The sequence below is a fragment of the Aptenodytes patagonicus genome, chromosome 7 (genome assembly GCF_965638725.1).
Source record: "Aptenodytes patagonicus chromosome 7, bAptPat1.pri.cur, whole genome shotgun sequence".
NCBI lineage: Eukaryota > Metazoa > Chordata > Aves > Sphenisciformes > Spheniscidae > Aptenodytes > Aptenodytes patagonicus.
In genome coordinates, this window is record NC_134955.1 from 25,209,787 (window position 1) to 25,233,049 (window position 23,263).

At 38.2% G+C, this 23,263-nt stretch overlaps 1 protein-coding gene across 6 annotated transcripts in view; it reads right to left on the bottom strand.

Moving 5' to 3' along the window:
- The window catches only part of LRRC4C (leucine rich repeat containing 4C), a 603,191-nt gene that overhangs the window by 329,559 nt on the left and 250,369 nt on the right, over positions 1-23,263 (bottom strand). The window lies entirely within an intron of this gene.

Here is a 23,263-nt window from a genome sequence, read left to right on the forward strand (position 1 = left end):
GTCAGTGGCTCCATATTGCCATCTTAACCACCCACATGGTCTTCCAACTGTAGTATTTGTTTTCAGAGCCACAAAAAATATGTGAAACATAACACTTCAGACATTACAAACCTTAAATGCTAAACACAGCAACTGGTGCAAAAGATTTTTTGGGATTTAGTATACTGTTTTATTCCACGTAAGAAACATCATTAATGATTAGTTCAACTCTAAAAAAGGAAAAAGTAATTTGTTACATAAACATCTATCATTTAGCAAGTCCTGCATCTCTACAAGTGTTATTGTTTATTTATATTTTTACAAAATATAAACAAGCACATACTTAAAAAGAAATTAAAACTATTATTTGGATATAATTTTGTTAGGATTTCTCAGTTGATTAAATCATGTCTTCTTATATTCTCCTTAGGTTCACCATAATTAAGGTGGTTTTTAATCTTTCTTGCCAGTATCCCAAGTAAAAAAATGGAGCATCTGGTGAAACATCATATCTGTGTCTTCTGCACAATAAATGCTAGATAAACAGTAGAAAAATGCTGGATGGGCGAGTAACTTATCTACTATTCTGAAAATTAACCTCAAGAATAAATTTCCTGAGAAACTGGATGATTCAAAGAGGGTAGCCCTTTACTATATGAAGCTGTTGACATGTAACTTTTTAGTATATTTTCTTACGAACATTACAGTTTCCACAAAATATACTCTCTTCCCTCTTTTCTGTTTGAAGACTATTATTTAAGCAATGGCAAACCACTGCCCTATTTATAAAAAAATGAAAAAAATGCATTGGGTACCCCTAAGTCTCTTGATCCTGATTGCATTGAAGATTTCTCTATTACTTTTAATAATTTAAACTCAAGATCTGTTCTTTTTACAGATGTGTTTTTTCCAGCTGTTACACTGAGATAGTGCTTCAAGAAATAGACACTTCTTCAGGCTACCTGGGGCTAACAGCCCTGCAAAAGGGACGTAATTTGCCAACAAATCAAGTTTCTGTTCTCTTATACCAAGCTCTCACTTTCTGGAAGTGTTAATTCTGCCTAGACACTAGATATAGGAAAATCACTAGTCCATTTTAAAAACAATATTTGCCATGGTATATTCTGAGAGGCTTTGTTCAGTTCCATTTTAAAAGAGCCCAGGACAGCAGTCCCACTGTATTTCATTTTTCCTGGGGATATTAGTTCGGTGGTCTCAAAACACTTTTCACCATCAGGACTTAAGTCTTATTTTCTTCATTCTTAACTCTTAGAATTACTATGATTAATATGAATAGAAACTAAAAGGACCCCCTCCCCAAGTAATTACTAAGTAGTTTTGCATTATCTGATTTTATTTAGTATTCTGACATTGTTTTCTATTCCCTTTTGTTTTCCTCACTCTTTTTAGCATTTATTTACAGTTTGTCTCAACCAGATGGGACAAATATTTGCTAACAGTTTCAAAAGCTGTCAGTGTTAACCTACCTTCAGCTGCAAAAGATGCATATAAATAAAAGTCACATGCTTCTTCAGTCAAAACCTCTGCAGAAGGCAGTTTCCATTTTTGAGGATGGTTGTGGACCTAACCCTCCAATAACACCAATGGGTATCGCTTTAACTATATTCAAAAAAGATACAACTGAGTAGCAGTAATTTGATCTAATGAGTCATCATGGGACTTCTTCCTTTAAAAATTCAGCACTACTGTGTTTTGAACTTGGCTATTACTTTTCATTGACACTACAGAAAACTACTTCATTTCTAACAGTTTTCTGAGAATAGCATTGGTCTTCCTATGGAGTTTTAATCAGTATTCAAGGTTTTGGACCCTGCTCCTTTTAGACTTCATTCTCAATTGCATCATACAGCAGTCTTTACAACAAAACAAACAAAACACAACAGCTTTGGCTAGTGCAGTTTATGTAAATTGGAACTTTAAGGTTTTCTAAGACTAACTAAACATCTAGAGCTGTACTGGGCAGTATGTGAATTAACTGAGCCAACTATAAATAGCAGTCCAAAAAAAAAAAAAAAAAAGAGACAAAAATCTTTTGAGAGCTTTGAGACTTCTTAAAGAGATTCAAGACCTCTTTGACAGTTTGTCTCCAGATTGAAGACTTTTATTTTCAGTAGAACTGCATAGGTATTGCTTTGTAGCCTTATTTTTTCATTTCTTTATATTTAAAATAAGGGGGAAAATAATTCTTTTTTCACATGCAGAGAAATTAAAACCATGAAAAAAAATGTTCTTTACTGATATGAACTTACTTAGCAAAGAATGAACAGGGTAGTTCAACAGAATAACATGAGACTGGAGGGATCTCCTGTGCCATATGGTCCTGTTCTATCCTACCACACTACGCACGTTGTGTAATCCCTTACCAAAGCTGCACAGCAAGAGGTAAAATATTTATGTGTCTTTCGGGTTTGGATTTTGTCCCATCGGTCTTTTCGAAAAGCTACAGTTAGAAATGTTCTTCGCTTTGACAGCCTAAACTTATTTAAAGCAAATATATACTCATTTGTAATTGTGCCAGCATTTTTTCTTAGCTCTCATCTAGTAATTTACCTCCCATTATGTCTTAGTCCCCCTTGGTCTTTGCTAGAAAAAAAAAGAAGCCAAGTTCTTTTAGATTCCTACCACAAATAAGCTTTCCTTTCCTCTATTTACTGTCATGACTTAACTCCAAGAATTTCACAACTACAGTTAGTTTTTATTGCTCGTGATAGGCATAACTGTACAATATTCTACATATGATCTTACCAATGTCCCATAAAAGTCTTCCTCATACTAGATGATTCACACTGAACCAGATCTTTCTTTGTCACAACTGACTAAAAGCTCTAGGAAAAAATATTATTTGCTGTGACCTTAGTGCAGGACTTGCATTTTACGCTAATGAATTCCATCCCATTTCTGTCTCTCCATTTTGTAAAATCACTGGATTATTTCTGTATATTAAATCGGTCTTTTGCTGAATAGATGGACATATTTTTTCTAATTTTGTGTCAGCACATCATTAGCACACTGACTAGCATTTTTTATGACAAAGCTATTAACAATGTTAAATATAATTACACCCAAAGACCAATTTTGAGGAGCCCAAATCATAACTTTTCTCCAGATTTATGCTTCCATTTAACAAATTCCAGCTCTCACCCTCCTTAAATTTGTTCTGTTCAATATGAGGTGAAGCAAATAACTGCTATTCAGCCTGAGGGATTATATACTATGCCCACCTCTTTAAAAAATATGTTTGCAAAACACCAGAATGAATGACAGAACTGCAGAATTTCTGATTTAGTGACTTTTGGAGAACACATCTGTTGAGTCTCAGATCTTGGCCTTACCATTATTAGTAACATTTTTTTCACCGGCCTCTATATGTGAAGTTAAAGTCTTCTATAAGAACAAAATTCCCACTCTTACTTAGTTTTCTAATAACTTTCTACATATGTAAGGCAACCAACAATTAACTTTACTGACAATTGCTGTTTTGAGATTACCTTCTCTTCAGTAACGTTCTGTTAGGCCTATATTTATACACTTATCCTGTGTATTAAAGCAAGCTATACAAATGTACAAATCTCTCTAAACTTCTGCCCTCTCTTTCCTTTTCATTTTAAAGCTCTTATAAGACATGCAGACCTCAATCCTAAAGGACTTGCACGTAAGTTATATAATAAAGATAATTCAAAGAATATACAATTAATCATACTACTATGTAATTTCTCATTTCCCCTTTACTTAGTCTCCTCCTCCAGTAAAAAGAAATATCAGCAAAACAAGCAATTATTAAAACTGCAAATCATCATCAGATTATATATCACTGATATGTTCCTTTCACCTGATGTTTGATAAATTAAGGAGTTTGGACTCCAGAAAGAAGCCTATTCTGAGAAATAACACTCAGAAGAATGATCTGGAACTAGACTACCAGCTTTGACAGAGAGAAATATACTCCATGATATACTCCTGCTTGTCAGAAGCAAACCTGTATCTCATTTAAATCTTGAAAATGAGGTGTACTGCTTTTCCTTTTGCAACTCATTTCCAGTTGTGTAATCAACTACCTTCTCAGTATGGTCTGATGGGCACAGAGAAGTTTCTTTCCCTCGTGGAGCAGCAAATCTACGTTAGATCAGTATGCAGACACATTTCCAGACTGCTTGCCATCCAAAGCCTGTTTTGGGGTCTCAAGGGTTAACAGTATTTCCTCCCTGACCTTAAAACCACTCAGTCACTCCTGATCGAGAGGTGGTGATGGTAAATTTTGGGTGACAGAGGAACACCCTCCCCAGCAGTCATAGACCAGTGCCTCAGATCGTTTGGAGAGTGATGTTGACTCTGGAAATACCAACACAGTTACAGCCTCATCTTTTTCCTGCTGCTGTTCTACAACTTTGCCTTTGCCAGTTACTGACAGATAGTTCCAAAGCAAGATATTTCTCCCACCTCTGCAAAGCTGTTTAATGAGTGATGAAAGTTGATAATGGAAATAATTGTTATGTATACTGCTCCAAAACTGACAGAAGAAACACCTACGAGCATTATAATCCTATATTGTTTTCCAGAAAATAAAAAGATATATAAGAGCTTACAGGTTGTTCGACTGTGCACAACTATCATCTTCCTTTTAGCATAATAATGGTTGCGTATCCCTGTATTTAAAGATAATTATAGACCATAAAATTTGTACAGTGATTAACCAAAACCAAGATGATGCTCTGTGCTGCCAAGACAGACATCCATCACTGAAGTTTCTCCCTCTCCTATGTAGAATTTTCCCTCACTCTATTTTTGCTGCCTTCAGCATTACAGTATTTCTATAACTCCAAAATACTAAAAAATCCAAGATTTTGAAAGTGCCATGTTAAATCTGAGCTGATCCATTATTTTATCCTTAATATTACAGTGAAATGAGAGCATTTTACAATTATACTCTAACCAAAGAAGCACATTTATCCCTAATTCCTAGGGTGTGTCTGATTTATGTCCTGAAATAATAAATGCTATAATCCTTACAGATCTGCTCTTAACGCCATTGTAGATACTGTCATTATTAACTTTACATGTCTAATCTCTTTCTAAATACCTGACTTCTGTAATTTCTATAATTATATAGATTATTCAGGTTAGCAATGCACAAAATATAATGGTATTTCCTTCTTAATGCTATTTTCTCCATTCAGTTTAACATCCATTACTAACACGCACATTTGCTTCTTCTGATACATGAGCTTTTGAAGAGGGGTATTTTGGATACCTTCCTTTGAGGAAAAGACCAGGCATCCTATCAAGGCTTTCCATATAATGACAAGGACACGTCCAAATCAGCTTACTATTTAATGAGGAAGAACTCAGAACTCTAAATACCTGTGGAAAGGAATTAAATTAATTAAAATATACTTTACATCTGCAAAGAGATAAAATATATAGCCCAAGGGACCAAAAGAAATGCAAGGGAGAGATTTCAGAAAGCAACAAAAGATGAAAGCACGCTTTAATTGCATTGCCATGCTAACTCCTATGTATGTTTGCTGAATGAAACACAATGAAATTTGTAGTTCAATTTTTTTTACATAACTCTAAGATGTGGATTTCATGTACCTTAAGTCGAAAAATAAAAACGGAATATCATGAAGTGAGGCTAGAATATCAATATTTATCATATCTTCTGTTTGTACTGGAGGTTGAAAGCCATGACCTACAATTGGTATTCATGTAATCAAACAATAAACAATACTTCCACCATATAGCATAACCAGAAATATGCAACTGTCCTCAAGGGTTTAATTTGGAAAAGTATTTGTTTTGTTTTGGCAGGAAGTATTAGGAATTTCTCATTTTCTCTAGAGCTGTTTGGCCTAAATTCAAAGGATTTTTTGGATGCACTTTCATCATGGAACTGCTTTATTCGTATTTTAATTTCCAGCCCCTCTGTGGAGAATGCTACTGGACATTTCATTTCATTCATTCCACTTTCACTGGCAAAGTGCACACTGCCTGTTTTTCTCTCTATGACTGGAAAAGAAAAAGGACACTATTTAGTGATTTATCTAGTTTGTTTAAAGGTTTGTTGAACAACTTTCAACTAATGGGTCAGTCAGTATTTTCTCTTGCTAGTATTTGTGGGTTTCTACTCACATACACATGGCTGGCTCCATAGGTGGCATTTCACTCTTATTGAAATAGGAAGAGCAGAAAGAATTCTGGTTTCAGTTCAGGAATTATTCATTAACATCCCATGATTACTTTGTTAAAACAGACTTGTTTCTCCTTTGTTTCTAATTTTCACAACAGTACTTATTTGAAGGGCTCAGAAATATCAGTGAAAGAAACTAGCAAGCTGCATTTGCAAGAATGAATACTTTTGGTGCCATGTTTACCCGTTTTGAGTACTGCAAAAATCAGTGGATTAAGTTACTCAAAACATTTTTAATGGAATAACTCTTTCACTTTGTTCGTCTGAAGAAAGGAAGAGAAAATGCTAAGTTTACACTGAAATGGAACAAGTTTGTCATTTTCATTCTTTTTTCAAGGTGAAGGATGAAAAGGGTCACTCATTTCACATTGCCATCTCTTGAACTTCTCAAAAATAAAAACAAATGCAGCTGCAGTCCAAGAAGTGTAAGCGGTCATCCAAGAAACTGACAGTCTCTTTTGGGAATGAAAAATGATTGTCAGCATGAGAGACAGTAGGTGAAGAGAGAAATCCCTTGCTGTTCTTAGTTTGCCTGTCATTATTTACTTCTTAGGTCTGACTACTTTGGGGAGATGTCAAGGGAGCAGCTGTCATACTGAAGGCAACAGGATTGGGAAAACAACCTATATTCCTATTTGAATCATGATTGATCATAACCTGTATGATGCAATCAGATAAGTATAACAAGGAGACAAAGCAAAAAAGAAGTAGTTGTGCGCTCTCAGTTAAAATATTAGCAATGGTGTAAACTAATAGTCTAATTTATAGTTGGTCAGAAATGTTCTGCTAAAATGAAGTCTCACTGGAAAATAATGATTTGTTGACTCTCAAGTCTCTTAAACTATATAAAAAACTATAAGAAAAACTTATTTATATTCCTAACAGGTTTGTAGTGGGGCCAAAGAGGAGCAAAGCTGGAGAATTACTTGAAACACACAAATCAAGTCTTCATGCTTCCCTACAATTCTTCATCTCAAAGTATCTAATAAATAAAGTATCAGTAATTATATTCTTTATTTTTGAAGCTGAAAGAAATGAGGAATTTTGAGGATAATAAATATCACAAAACCACTAATGAAATCCACCAATGAGTTGAGAATGTATTATCCTTTTCTACTTCACAGTCTTAGAGTGGATCATGCCTTTTATTCAGAAATTGTTTGTGCCTAAGCTGATCAGTTAACGACGTATCTCCTCCCTTAGAGTGGAGCTGAATTCAATCTATCAACTTATTTGATTTCTGTCATCTAAAGCTGATCAAGTGTTCTCACATGTTTTTTGGCTCAGGCCTCTGTTATCTGGAATTTTAAACTGATAGCTAATTCAAATAATGCACAGACCAAGAACTTTGTACTCCTAAGATAAATCTTGCATATCAGAGATTTGTTATTTGCATATACACAAAATATATGCAGGCTTTTTAAAAGATAAAATCTTTGAAGCCATGATGTAACTGCTAAACGTTGTCTCGGTTTTCAGCACAATAATCCTGAAGGGTTTGTATTTGACAACTTTTTGCACCACTGAAGAAATTTAAGTAAAGAAGAATTATTCATTTTCAAACGTCACAATTTCTTTTTTCATTACATTAGCAAAACATGAACATTTCAAAGATGAAATGAAAGAGTTCTAAAATTAACTGTCAATATCTCATAGCTTTACATAAAAAGCTAAATTAAGAAACAAAAAAGAAATTATAAAAATCTCCATAATTATTTTCTTGTTCCTGTGTCTTACCACCTACCATATTCTAATCGCTACTTTTTGCTGCATGTACCCCTCTCTCTCTAGAAAGGAGTATACGTCCCTTTCTCTTTTTCTTGTCTCAAAACATTTTATGCAGACTACATTACCAGAATGTCAGACAATTTTTCACCTTTATAAATGCTTGATGTAAAGGTGATGTAGCTTTGTTGATATGCTGCAAAGGTTACTGAGTACGTGCAAAGATAAAAGGCTGATTATTCACATAATTTGTTAACAAATTGCCGTTGCATATAGTAAGTATAGCTTGTTATTAACAGAACCATTCCGAGATTTCAAGGTTTCACTGCAAGAAGCCTGTAACCACCCATTTTTTTGGTTCCTCCAGGAATTATTTTTGAAAGCACAAATATAAATGTTGCACTCCTACCCTGAATGTTCAACCACCTTCCCTCAATTATTAACACTATGCAGCCTATAGGATACACTTCAGCAATTTGCTCCTGTTTACTGGGGGGGAGGGGAAGTACATATAAATATTGAACAGTTTATCCTATCAGTAGAAAAGCAGTAGTGTTTTCACTTACTTTCAACAGCAGTTTGTGGTGTAATTTCGAAGGTTCTCTTACAATTGACCTGCAACAGATTAACACTTGCTTACAAGTACCAAACAAGGAAAAGAAATATTTAATGTTCAGGCAGTTTGCCAATGATACAACCAACAAACAGCAACTCTTAATACAGTTCTAACCATTAAATACTCTCTTCTCTATCAGATTAGTGTTGGTAGCCTAATCAATGTTAAAATAAGTAATGCATCAGGCAAATGCATCAGGATAAATCACTTGGACTGTATCAGAAAGCCCCAAAATGACAATCAATCTCAGAAAATCTAGCTGAATCTTCCCAGGGATTACAATTTATTAGAAAATGTCCTGAATCTTAGGCTATTATTGCTGATGTTATACTTTCTGTGTGTTTCAGGCTCCAGTTTAAAAAGTAATCATGCCTAATACTGTAAGCTTTCAGAAAGACAAAGTAATAACAAGTGAGAAGTTATTTTAAAATATTACACATATTTCCTTCGGAAAACCTGGGAGTGCAAAGCTTTGCACATACACAGTTTGCCAGGAAGACTGGGAAATATCTTTTCCCCCAAAATCTGGAAACGACTTGAAAACCAGACAATGCTAAAACAGTTCTCCTTGGAAATTACTTTTTTTTTTCATTTTGCTTCTTTTTGTAATGAAACTACTTTGATTTGTAAATGGTATCTAGCTTTTACTTTTCTAGTGTTCAGATTATGTTCTCTAATTATCTGTGATCTTTCGATGAGGCTTTTACTGGTATTACCCCTTTTCATTTTATTCTCCTTGACCTAAAAAGTAACATCAACGAAGTTTGCTGGAATGTTTGTATTCACTAGAAATACTTGTTCCAACAACACGGCAGAGAGGAAACAGTCTAGGAGGTTCCTGGAGTGTGTGGAAGACAACTTCCTGACACAGCTGGTAAGGGAGCCTACCAGGGGAGGTGAAGTCTTAAAGGAAGTCTTAAAGGCGCAGGAGCAGGCTGTCCCCATACACCGTAGGAAGAACAGGCGGGGAAGACGACCGGCCTCTCTGAACGGGGAGCTTTTGCTGCGACTCAGGAAAAAAAGGAGAGTTTACCAGTTGTGGGAGAAGGGGCAGGCAACTCAAGAAGAGTACAGGGATCTCGTTAGGTCATGCAGAGAGGAAATGAGAAAGGCAAAAGCCCAGCTAGAACGCAATCTGGCTGCTGTCATTAGAGACAACAAAAAATGTTTTTACAAATATATTAATGACAAGAAGAGAGCCAAGGAGAATCTCCATCCTTTATTGGGTGCGGGGGGGGAACATTGTCACCGAGGATGAGGAAAAGGCTGAGGTACTTAATGCCTTCTTTGCCTCAGTCTTTAACAGGCAGACCAGTTATCCTCAGGGTACTCAGCCCGCTGAGCTGGAAGACAGGGACGGCGAGCAGGATAAACCCCCCGTAATCCAAGAGGAAGCAGTCAATGACCTGCTATGCCACCTGGACGCTCACAAGTCTATGGGGCCAGATGGGATCCACCCGAGAGTGCTGAGGGAGCTGGCGGAGGTGCTCGCCAAGCCACTCTCCATCATTTACCAGCAGTCCTGGTTAACGGGGGAGGTCCCGGATGACTGGAGGCTTGCCAATGTGATGCCCATCGACAAGAAGGGCCAGAAGGAGGATCCGGGGAACTACAGGCCTGTCAGCCTGACCTCGGTGCCGGGGAAGATGATGGAGCGGTTCATCTTGAGGGCGCTCACAAGGCATGAGTGGGACAACCAGGGGATCGGGCCCAGCCAGCACGGATTCATGAGAGGCAGGTCCTGCTTGACCAACCTGATCGCCTTCTATGACCAGGCGACCCGCCTAGTGGATGAGGGAAAGGCTGTGGAGGTGGTCTACCTGGACTTCAGCAAGGCCTTTGACACTGTCTCCCACAGCATTCTCCTAGAGAAGCTGGCGGCTCACGGCTTAGACAGGTGTACTCTGCGCTGGGTCAAAAACTGGCTGGACGGCCGGGCCCAGAGAGTTACGGTGAATGGAGTTACATCCAGTTGGTGGCCGGTCACGAGCGGTGTTCCCCAGGGCTCAGTTTTGGGGCCAGTCTTGTTCAATATCTTTATCAATGATCTGGATGAGGGGATTGAGTGCATCCTCAGTAAGTGCACCCTCAGTAAGTGCACCCTCAGTAAGTTTGCAGATGACACCAAGTTGGGCGGGAATGTTGATCTGCTCGAGGGTAGGAAGGCTCTGCAGAGGGACCTGGACAGGCTGAATCGATGGGCCGAGGCCAACTGTATGAGATTCAACAAGGCCAAGTGCCGCGTCCTGCACTTTGGCCACAACAACCCCATGCAGCGCTACAGGCTTGGGGAAGAGTGGCTGGAAAGCTGCCCGGCGGAAAAGGACCTGGGGGTGTTGGTTGACAGCCGGCTGAACGTGAGCCGGCAGTGTGCCCAGGCGGCCAAGAAGGCCAATGGCATCCTGGCCTGTTTCAGAAATAGTGTGGCCAGCAGGAGTAGGGAAGTGATCATGCCCCTGTACTCGGCCCTGGTGAGGCCGCACCTCGAATACTGTGTTCACTTTTGGGCCCCTCACTACATGAAGGATGTTGAGGTGCTGGAGCGTGTCCAGAGAAGGGCAATGAGGCTGGTGAGGGGTCTGGAGAACAAGTCTTATGAGGAGCGGCTGAAGGAACTGGGGTTGTTTAGCCTGGAGAAAAGGAGGCTGAGGGGAGACCTCATCACGCTCTACAACTACCTGAAAGGAGGTTGTAGTGAGGTGGGTGTTGGTCTCTTCTCCCAAGTAACTAGCAATAGGACAAGAGGAAATGGCCCCAAGTTGCGCCAGGGGAGGTTTAGATTGGACATGAGGAAAAATTTCTTTACTGAAAGAGTGGTTAAACATTGGAAGAGGCTGCCCAGGGAAGTAGTTGAGTCACCATCCCTGGAGGTATTTAAAAGACGTGTAGATGAGGTGCTTAGGGACATGGTTTAGTGGAAACGGTGGTGTTGGGTTGACGGTTGGACTTGATGATCTTAGAGGTCTTTTCCAACCTTAATGATTCTATGATTCTATGATTTGCTCAGAAGCTACACACAAGGCAGCACAGAAGAAAACTCCTCAGGAGGGACAAATTGAGTTTTATAGCTTTTTCCATACAGTAGCAGACAAGCCTTGCATCTGTCCTGTGAAAATCAGGCTCCTGTTTGATACCCTCTGTCTGAAAAACAAAAGTTCTCCTAAGGGGAGGGCTCTGGAGCCCAGCAAGCCTTACCAGGAAAAGAACACTACTGTCATCTCTTCCTTCAATTTTTCATTTCAAAAGTAACGTTATCCCTCTTGGTAAAAACAAAACACAAGGAAAAACTGCAAAGCACTTGTCATACGCTATTTCTCCAGAGTGAGATACTATGTTCTATGAAAATTCATTGTTACTATTTCTTTTGTTGCTGTGTTCTTCAGGCTTTCATTTGGAGTTTTATTTCCTCTAAGATTTATTTCTGTAAGCTTATTTTTTGGTGAAGGTCCTCTGCACATATACAGACCCAAAAATCCAAGAGATGGGACAATCTAATCTATTAGTACATATATGGATGAAGTTGCTAAGCCACTATCCATCGTATTTGAGAAGTCGTGGCAGTCCAGTGGTGTTTCCACTGACTGGAAAAGGGGAAACAGAACCCCCATTTTTGAAAAGGGAAAAAAGGAAGACCCAGGGAACTACAGGCCAGTCAGTCCCACCTCTGTGCCTGGGAAGATCATGGAACAGATCCTCCTGGAAGCTATGCTAAGGCACATGGAGGACAGGGAGGTGATTCGAGACAGCCAGCATGGCTTCACCAAGGGCAAGTCCTGCCTGACTAACCTAGTGGCCTTCTATGATGGAGTGACTACATCAGTGGACATGGGAAGGGCTACAGATGTCATCTATCTGGACCTCTGTAAGGCCTTTGACAGGGTCCCCCACAACACCCTTCTCTCTAAACTGGAGAGGTATGGATTTGATGGGTGGACTGTCCGGTGGGTGAGGAATTGGTTAGATGGTCACATCCAGAGGGTAGTGGTCAACGGCTCAATGTCCAGATGGAGATTGGTGATGAGTGGCGTCCCTCAGGGGTCCATATTGGGACCAGTACTGTTTAATATCTTCATCAATGACATAGACAGTGGGATCGAGTGCACCCTCAGCAAGTTTGCAGATGACACCAAGCTGAGTGGTGTGGTTGACATGCCAGAGGGAGGGGATGCCATCCAGAGGGACCTGGACAAGCTCAAGAAGTGGGCCTGTGTGAACCTCATGAGGTTTAACAAGGCCAAGTACAAGGTCCTGCACCTGGGTCATGTCAACCCCCGGTATCAATCCAGGCTGGGGGATGAAGGGATTGAGAGCAGCCCTGCCGAGAAGGACTTGGGGGTACTGGTGGATGAAAAGCTAGACATGAGCTAGCAATGTGCGCTCGCAGCCCAGAAGGCCAGTCGTATCCTGGGCTGCATCCAAAGAAGCGTGGCCAGCAGGTGGAGAGAGGTGATTCTGCCCCTCTGCTCTGCTCTGGTGAGACCCCACCTGGAGTACTGCGTCCAGCTCTGGAGCCCTCAGCATAAGAAAGACATGGACCTGTTGGAGCAGGTCCAGAAGAGGGTCACAGAAATGATCAGGGGGATGGAACACCTCTCCTATGAAGAAAGGCTGAGAGAGTTGGGGTTGTTCAGCCTAGAGAAGAGAAGGCTTTGGGGAGACCTTATTGCAGCCTATCAGTACTTAAAGGGGGCTTATAAAAAAGATGGTGGCAAACTTTTTAGCAGGGCCTGTTGCGACAGGACAAGGGGGAATGGCTTTAAACTAAAGGGGGGTAGATTTAGACTAGATATAAGGAAGAAATTTTTTACACTGAGGGTGGTGAAACACTGGAACAGAGACCACCCAGAGAGGTGGTGGATGCCCCATCCCTGGAAACATTCCAGGTCAGGTTGGATGGGGCTCTGAGCAACCTGATCTAGTTGTAGATGTCCCTGCCCACGGCAGGGGGGTTGGACTAGATGACCTTTAGAGGTCTCTTCCAACCCAAACTATTCTGTGATTCTATATTTCTATGATAATGATCCTACTATTCCTGTAGCACTTTATGGATGAATTAGTGTGCCAGTCTGTCAATATATTGACAGATACCAATTCTTTCCCTTAAATATATTCAATTGTTTCTACCATCTTGTTTATCAGGCTTCTTTGAACCCTTCTGTACCTGCGACAGTTAAAGTTCTCCTAGATTCTCAGCCTCTTACAGTTTCGAAATACAATTTTAGACACTGTTTCATTAACTTTGACTTTCTGGATATATTGCTGCTTTTTTTTTTAAATCTAGGAAAGAACCTCCATGTCCCACAGTGCATTAAGTTATCTTGATGCAATATATTTAAACAGATACGAAGACTGTCTTTAACAAAGGGGTTTTCAGCATCTCTTCACATGTTAAGCAATATTACACATAGAAGATGCATCTCTCTTCCGATGCTGTATACAAGCAAATGCTTGGGGCAGTTAATACTGCTACGCTGCGAGCAGAAGTCAAGACATTGGTGGGATGGTATCCTCAACTCAAAATCAGAGGTTCCCGCCTGCAGTCCTTCCTGGCCTTAAACCACCACCTGACTCTGTAACAGAATTGCCTATTGTAAGCTGAACAAGCCACATTTAACCTCAACAAATGCTGGTTATTATGGGGAAACACACATATAGTCTATCACATATTCAAAAAGAACATATGAATATTTTTAAAGGTGTTTTGGGTTTTTTATTCTATGTGAAGGAATCGCCTTCTGTGCTTCAGCAGTGATCATAGGCATGAGAAAGTATGCAGAGAACCAAACAGCAAAAGACAAATCCTATAATGCCATTGTGGCAAGAAGCATGAAGTCTTCTCTGGATAACATCAAGCAAACTGCTAGTGTTTGATAAATAATTATCATCTGGGAAGTATTACACAAACCAGGAATATAGACAAAATGTCAGTAAAGATAAGGAGCTAACACTCTGTAAAGCATGTCTTATTTGTTCTGTAAATCTTAAATATTTTTCAGGAATGTGTTTTTTCTAAAGAGAGTAAAAATATCACCATTCTAAACATCAATTACTCTGTTCAAACAGAGAAAAAGATTACACGGCCTTTCCAGTAGTGAAATCACAAGATATACTATGAATGAGGAGTAAAGGAGGTGAAGATAAACAGATTTCAATCTGGCTATGCTGTGTAATACATCTCCACCATCACTGCATCAACCAGAATTTTATCTTTCTGAGTGGTCGACTGCCAGTTAATGTCGCTGCATAGACTTTTTCAGTCCATTTTATATGTTTATGTGCCTTCTGGCTATATGTATTAGAAAAAGAGACTTTTGTACTTTATCAGCCGTGCAGATATCTGTTTATGAAAATGAAATAGAATTGAAAAAGTCAGTTCAGAATACCATGAGAGAATTCCTATGAGATGGAAGAGGAGTTAATGACACAGAAATTGAGTCAGTATGGTATCAAAGCTATTTTGTACTGTTCCTTAAAGTGCTTTAGGACTTACAAGGACAATAACATCAGGAAAATAGAAGGCACAATGCAAGGATTACAAAAATATCACTCTGGCTCACCCAGAATGACATCTTTCTATATTTGTTCTCCTTTTTGATGCTGATTCATAACATGCATTGAGGAGTAACAAATAAACATTTGTTCTGGCTTGGCAGAAAGGGTATAAAGAGCGCAAGAAGTCAGGGCTTGCTGCTCATATTTCTGATCCCTTTTCGACTTCTCTGGCTGAATGCTTCTATGGAAGTTTGAAAAGTGGCTCCAAATGGTACTAATACAGTGAACAGGAAACAAAATGCTTTTCTTTTACATTTTCTGTTTGTTTTATCTAGGGAATATAAATTAAGTAGCATTCACCATTCTTACACTACTGTTTTTACCAATTGTTTTACTAGGATATTAGCATTAAAAGACAGGTACAGTAATTGGAGCATGAAACATGGGCATTTATCCAAGTTAACAGCTAGTGTTAGAAATAGAAAAACCATCTAAGTACTTTCTAATGGAGATGCAGAGACTATGAAGCTGTGTAAAATCCAATCTTTTGGTAAGTGATAGCTTCTGTCTTCTAGGACTCTGAAACAGGACTGTTCCCTTAGGAGGAATCACAGGATCCTCAAAAGGATTTCTTCAACACTCATTTTTCTGAGGTTAGTTAAAATTTTTGACCTTTTTTTTTTCCAAGTTGAACAGCCCAAAACTCACAGAAACATAGTAAATTTTATGAGACATTTTTTAAGATCTAAAATGGAACTGAAGGTGAGAAAAAACAAGACATGGGTCTAAGAATATCTAATACCTATTGGCTAGGATTACACCTGCATTCAGATGCCCAGCTCCCACAATTCAGATCAGGGTGGTGGAACAGACTGTTCTGTATCTCTAGCAGTGTCATAATTCTGGTTTTGGTCAGCTCTGTTTTATTGCTTTTACTTAATTCTGCCCTATATGCACAAAAGGGTGCCCCTATCAACTGTCTCCTACGATGTAAAAATGCCTTCTGTCCCTGCGTTAGTATTTGCTCACTCAAAGCTTGCAGGCTGACTGAAAAGGGCTGCTGCATATCCATACACAGTGCTACTGAGGTTTTCTACTCCTGGCTCAGCCAACGAGGTTTCCAAGAATTACATCTTTAGTGCCTTGAGACAGCTTGTGGCAGCTCTCTAATCCTCTTGTCGAGACCATTTTGATTGTGTTTCGGAGAATGGAAGCGATCCATTGTCAGGTTCATGGTGTGCAACAGCAGGGATGTCTAAAGCTACACTGCTGCTTTGATTCATCTCAGTGTCTTTAGGGTGACAACACCTGTATTCTTCACGTTGCCAGTGTCTTTAGGGTGACAATAGCTGTATTCTCCATGTTGCTTGATAGCATTCACAGTTTACTCTAGTCACAGGTCCCACCATGACTTCAGAGCCATAGCATATGAAGTAGATACCAATGAGGAGTTTTATGCAATCTAAGCTTATGTAGGGCTGGCAACAGAATTGGGATGACTGTATAATAAAATGCCTGTTTATTAAAACAATTTATAGCACTTAATTCTTTCGTGCTGAACTGAACATCTCATGAAATTTCGGGTATTTCCTATTTTAATGCACATTTGCCTTTCTCTGTATAATTTACACAGCATATTATGGAGATAAATGCATGAAGATAAGCTGGAGAAATATATGCTTTATTTATCAATCATATGCCTTATTCATTAGCCAACTGTTTCTGATTTACTATGTATTTTTAACTACATCACCTAGTAACGAACTTACTTCACCAGAATTTATTTTAATATTCCAAATGAAGTTTTAAGCAAATCTCATAATATGAATTTTTATTAGCTCTTTTTCCTCTCATACTATCCTCATTACAGTGGGAGTCAATGTAAGGAAAGCATATGGTTTCTTCAGGCAGAAATATGTGGTCATGCCCATAACATGATTAAAAGTATTGTTTTCTCAAGTTACAAAACATGTTGCCTTAAAAAATAACAACAAATATATACATACATCTGGACGCAGACCACCACAACTGAGAATAAATGAAGAGAGACAGACAGATACTTTTGATTGCAGACAGTATCTACCCAGAGGGATACAAAAGCACAAAATAGAATTGAGTGGAGAACAGGAGTGAGTGAGTATGTGTGTGATGGTGAGGATATTGGTAAATTAATATTTCAGAACTCTGAATAGATTTGGAATTCAGTTTAGTGAAGAAAGAAATAAGCTTATTTTTATTTTAGCCAAACAGCATTATCCACGCTTAATTACTCTTTCCTTACATTTTAAGTATTTCCACTTACAGAACTGACAGTTCTCTAACAAAACTGGCAATGAGCACTAGAACTGAAGTGATACATCTTCTCTATGACGTCGATATTTAGATTATGTAGACAAACATATAGATAAATCACAGCCCAACATCTTATCTTTGAGGGAAGCAGATCTGCTAGAAAAATAACTGTCCACAGCAAACGTCAAACTATACTATCATATGAAGCTCATATATTTATCATAGTGTTTATGAGAAAAACATTAGGAATAGTTACTATGGTCACAACATAAATGCAGAAAGTAGGTTGGAAATTATTCTCAGGCATAATGCAGTTTCCTAGAGAAGAAAACCATGGCTGAAAATCTTGGTATCCATTCCTCACACCATAGATACAACTTTACCATATCAATTCTGCCCCTTTGCTTGACTAACAACAAATGCAGGATATACCGCATAAGAATCACAAGAGCATCTGGCTTTTGTTTTAATAAAGCAGTTTGGAACATTTACCAAGCAGAAGAATTGTAACAGATTGAAACTTCAACAAACACAGGGACTGGCAGGATGCCAGTAAAACAGCAGCAACAACAACAAAGCACCAAGACAACAGCTGGTTTGATATCAATACCTCAAAACTGTGGAATTTCAAACACCACTTTTTGGTACTTGTGAAAAGTGCAACTCTGTTATGCCTCTTTGTTGTACAATGTTCAAAGTATTGTAATACTTTCTATCAAAATTTTCCTTCAAAACAAGATCATTTCATCACGTATATGGTCTTGGCATACACCTCACCTCCAAAACAAACTGCACCCTTTCAGGGTAGCACACGACGCCCGGACGGCTGCTACCTGTGCCGAGGGCCAAGCTGCCAGCTGTGCGGCAGCAGCCCCGCGCTTCTGCCCCAGCCACGGCCACAGCAAATGTGAAAACGAGGGAACGGCGGCAAGTTCTCCAGCACACCAGTCTGAGTCTGCAGCCAAGAAATATCTCTTTAATAGAAAAAGAGCCTGTAACAAGTATATACAAAAACGTATTATTTTCTTAGTTTTCAGTCACCCATGAGAGCTTTTAATTCTTTGGTCCAAGAGATCACAGGAAAATATAACAAAAAGAGTCCACAGCTAAATATTCCTTCAAGCTTCTCTGCAAAAGCAAGGACACTCTGATTGGGGCAAATTCAAACCTAGAATTATCGTTCTAGTATTTTAAAGGACAGTCATGGTGAGTAAAGGTGGATTGGATGTTTTTCTTTTTCATCTTCAGAAGGTGGTTATAAGATTTATGTAAATATATCAAAGCTTTAAGGACATCATGAAAAAAGCATGGCATTTGCCAACATTTAGGGTATAACTTAAGAAGGTTCAGCTAATTGATCAGTATCAATCATGCCATATCTATGAGAAACAACATTTTAAATTTACAACCAGTGATGCACAGGATACAGTCTTATTTCTGCTCCAAAGGGACCTTCAAATTGGTGACAAAACAACTGTTGTATAACTTCACTGTCAGACAGATCTGCAGTCTGATAACTGAAGGCATACAAATGAGTCAATAGACCTTTCATTTTTGTGAATAGGGTTGTATTTAACATACGATACATGGTACACATAGTACTAGGTTGCTGAGGATGACAGCATCTAAGAAATGTAAATGTTTTTAATTAATAGTATTAAACTTAATGTATTTAAACATGTAAATAAATACTGCTGCATCTTCAACTGTGTTTAATATATATGTACGTTTATGATAACCAGACTGAACTGAATGTGGTCTTGATGTGATTTAATCAAAGACTTCTTTTTATTCTTTCACTTCCTGCCCTGGATGTGTGGAAGGGGCTCAGATATCTAATAATATTAGCTATATTTTGTTGGGAACAACGTTAGTGCTTGAAACATTTCAGATTGATTTTTTTATAAGCCCAGTACATCAACAGACACATCCAGCTGCTCTTGTAATCTGGCAAGCATGGGTTTTTTTGTCAGGAAGCTACAGATGTACTACTGACTAATTTAACAGAATCATACAGAGAACATGCTTAAAATATCACATTTTTCCATTGCCTGAATGCTTTTCCTATACACCCATACACATAACTAGATTAGATCATGGTGAGAGTACAAGAGCAACAAAGTCTTGGGGCCATTAGTTTTGCTGTACTAAGTTTAAAAGGATCCACTTTAAATGGTGGATGGGGAAAAACAACCCAAAAAATTTCCAAGTTCCCTGGACAGGCTGCTGAAAAATATATATTTTGAGTGACCTACATAAAAGCCTGAGAAAACGGAGTCTATTTTCTTTCTAAAACAACAATACCAGTACAACAATACCAGTAGAATAGCTTCAAAAGCTTTACATCATGCCACTGATAATTGCGTGCTCCCAGACCAGAATTTGCTTGCAAACTCAGAGTATGAGAATTAGTGGACCAAGAGGCAAAGATCAGGAAGATCTTTGGTGTCACTCTGCAACAAAGTGAAAGATTTGGGGGGAAAAAAACCACAGAAAATCTCCTTAACTGAAGCAACACAGAGATGATGTCATATGGCATTACAGGCACTTAACTGACAGCATACATTTGAAGACGCAAGACTGGTTCAATTTTAAACTAGCTCTGCGTAACTAGTAGTGCCACTTTCTGGGAGTAATTATCATGCCGTAATAAAATGTGATGATTTTTTTCACAGTTTATACCTTGAAGCACAAAAGAAAAAGCATCTTTCAACATTCATTCACATACTGTACACAAGATGCCACAATAAATTCCATCATGGGTAAAACTTGGAAAACTAAGTGTTCTGGTAGATCACAAGGTAGAAGGGGTTTCTTATACTGACTTAAGTGTTATCAATCTGTCAAGCAAAATTTGCTTTCCACAAAGGATGGGATTTCCTGTTTAAATTTAAATATCTAAAGTATGTTGCTTAAGTAAGTCTGAAATAGTCACTGTAGACTCTCCTTAAAATTAATGGGGGGAAAAAAATCCACTTCTATGGGACAATTCATCATACCTGTCTTAAAAACTCATGTAGGAACCACCTTTTAAAAAATTCAGCTTCTGTCTTCTCATACAGAAGGATACTACGTAGTTAAATCTTAGACAGTTTCAGATACCTAAATTAACTAAGCTGAATCTAACCTTAAATGCCTTGGAAATTATTAGTCCTGTTGATTCTTTCACATCATAATAATTACCTCACAATGGCTGTCTCAAGGGTCTAACTGGTAAACTCTCATGCAATGAATCAAGGAAGAGATGAAGGTTTCTTCAATGGGACATTTGCAACTAACTACATACATCTCATGTTCTCTTCAGTGAGTCCTGACCAAGCTCAGAAGCAAACTACTGCTGTGACTGCAAAAGAAAGTGAAGCTGTTCACTTGGCACCCTCCTTGGTAATGCATGATAATAAGCCAATTGGAAAGAAACATTTGTAGGTTTGGGGAAGGAAAAGGAAATTAAAAGTGTTTTACGTAACACACTATAAACAAGTGTGAAGCAGCCAGGCTATCTTTGCATGAAATATAAAAGTTTTTGTTTGAAATCACAAAATATGTGGATAAACTTTTATCAGAAAAGACTACAGGGTCAGCGGGCAGCAAAGACCTTGCAGCTCCTGCTGCGTTCTCCTCTGCTGAGGAGCCCAAGGTGAGCAGTTACAGTAGTGAGACAAAACCAACCTATTAATAGAGCTGACCAGGTGGAAAATCTCCCCTTCTTCATACATCTTCCCTTAGGAACATTCTTGAAAAAGAAATCGTAGCTCTTCTTGAAAAATGAATGTTTCTCTCTCAATAGTCCACAGAGATCATCACTACGTAAATGATTGCAATCTGTATAATTTCTTCCGTGATGAAAATCAAGAATGTTGCCTTGATTATTTTTCATGAGAAAAAAAACAAATCTGAGGCCCCTCTTCAATCTCAAAATATGATGCTATGCTTTTTGACATTTTTATGAACTTCCTAGAATCCACTGACAGCAATAGATTTGGCCAGTATTCTATGAACATTTTTATTTCATTCTTGAGTGACATTTTAGTGGTTGTAGGTTTTGCTGGAGAATTGATTAGAATTTAGTATTATACAGATACAGTTGATAAAAGCATTAATCAAAGTAGGCCCCACAGAAGCTGTGAACAATAGATGAAGTGCCTACACAAAAATATGATGCAAGATAAACAGTATCAAATAACAAAAAAAATCTCCAAAATAACAGAGAGAAAAGGACATAAAGCAGACATTTATTGAACATAAGCTGACTTAATGGTTTGTGATAGGGATGGAATGTACATGTCCAAAAAAGGATGCAAGTGTAGCCTGATAAGTTTTGATCACTATATAAAAAGGGCTGTCAGAAACCATGCGTGCTTTGTATTGGCCTCAGGAAGCCTGCATAACATTGTGCTAATGCTTTGTCAACATGCATCATGCACAAGCATCTTGTGTGTTAGATCATGAGCATGTTAGGGCCATACCTTGTGGACACTAAATATGGAGGAGCCATTGCCACTGAACCCAGCCTGCGCTCCTTTAAGAAACAAGAACAGTGCTGAAGTTTCCAGACTACAAAGTAATGGACCTCTGACAATAATTCAACAAAAGAAACTAATACAAAAGCAATAGGGTTGTTTTCTCTTTCCTCCCCTATGAAAGGGTGACATTAAATGGGGATATTAGGTAGCTAAAAATTGTCACAGCCAGACCAAAAGCAGGAGAAGAAACTAAGAAGTGCTACTAAATCAGCAGTAATTTCTCAACATCATTGACAATAAAGTTGAAGTCTTTTGTTCTTCAAGCTAGCCACAGAGACGAAAAAGAGAATCACAGTAGCCGACCAAAAGCCCTCACATATAAGATCATTGTCTTTCTGTGTATCACAAAAAGTGGCTACTAGAAAGAAGCTTCATAAAAATGTTCAGCTGAGACTCTAATAGTACTAACCTATACAGAAGTTCTGCTATGCAGAACGCACACAGAAGTGTGTGCCTGGATAGACACACCACAAATTCCTCAACTTCAGACAGTAATTGAAATTGATGAAACATCGAAGATTTAAAATTACTTAAGACACCACCCCTTTTGCCCCAAAGGAAAAAGTTTACCTTAGTACTTCAACCCTACATATTAATAATCAACCCTTATAATTTAAAATCTTTATTAGGTCTTCAAATTCAATGTTCTTACTGTACCTTCCGCAGTTCCCTCACAAATTTGCTTAAATAGGAAGAATAATTTCATTTGTAACAATAAACTCGGACCAAAAATAGAAGTACAATATTGTGCACACTTACAAGTATGCATTGATACATTAGCAGCAAGGGAACATATTATTATTATTACAAAATGCATGCCTGAAATTGCAAGGATTGAAAAGCATTTTTATTTCAAATCAGTTTTTAAAGAGTATGATTTGTCTAACATGTTATTAGGACCTCTTCAGATGAAAGGAGAAAAATGGATTAATAACAAAGAGCATACTGATTGAAATCTAATTTCTATTATCACAGCTAAATGATATTTTTGCATGCAAGCTGAAGCTGTGTATTTTGTGATACACAGTCCCCTAACATATTGTCACTCATTTCTTTGCTCTTAGAGCCGTTTTCTGTTGAATTGAAAATAACAGTGCCTCAAGTAACTATGGAGTATAAAATGCTTCCAGTTAGCAGCCAATTCTCTAACAAGAGAAAGAAATAAATTAATCATTCCTAAACAGTGTTTTCAGATGAAGAATACTATCCACATAAAACCCCTTTAAAAATAATATATACCTGCATTGTTATCAGCACTACTCAGATGATTATTTTTTTTCCCCAAAAATTACACAGCAATAAAACTCCTAACACAGAATTTCTATTCCATGAAACAATGATATTTTGTAAAAACACTGAATTCTCTGAATCAGGAAGAAGGCTAGAAAATGAAAGACATTAAAGACAGGAAACAAAAGAAAAATATCA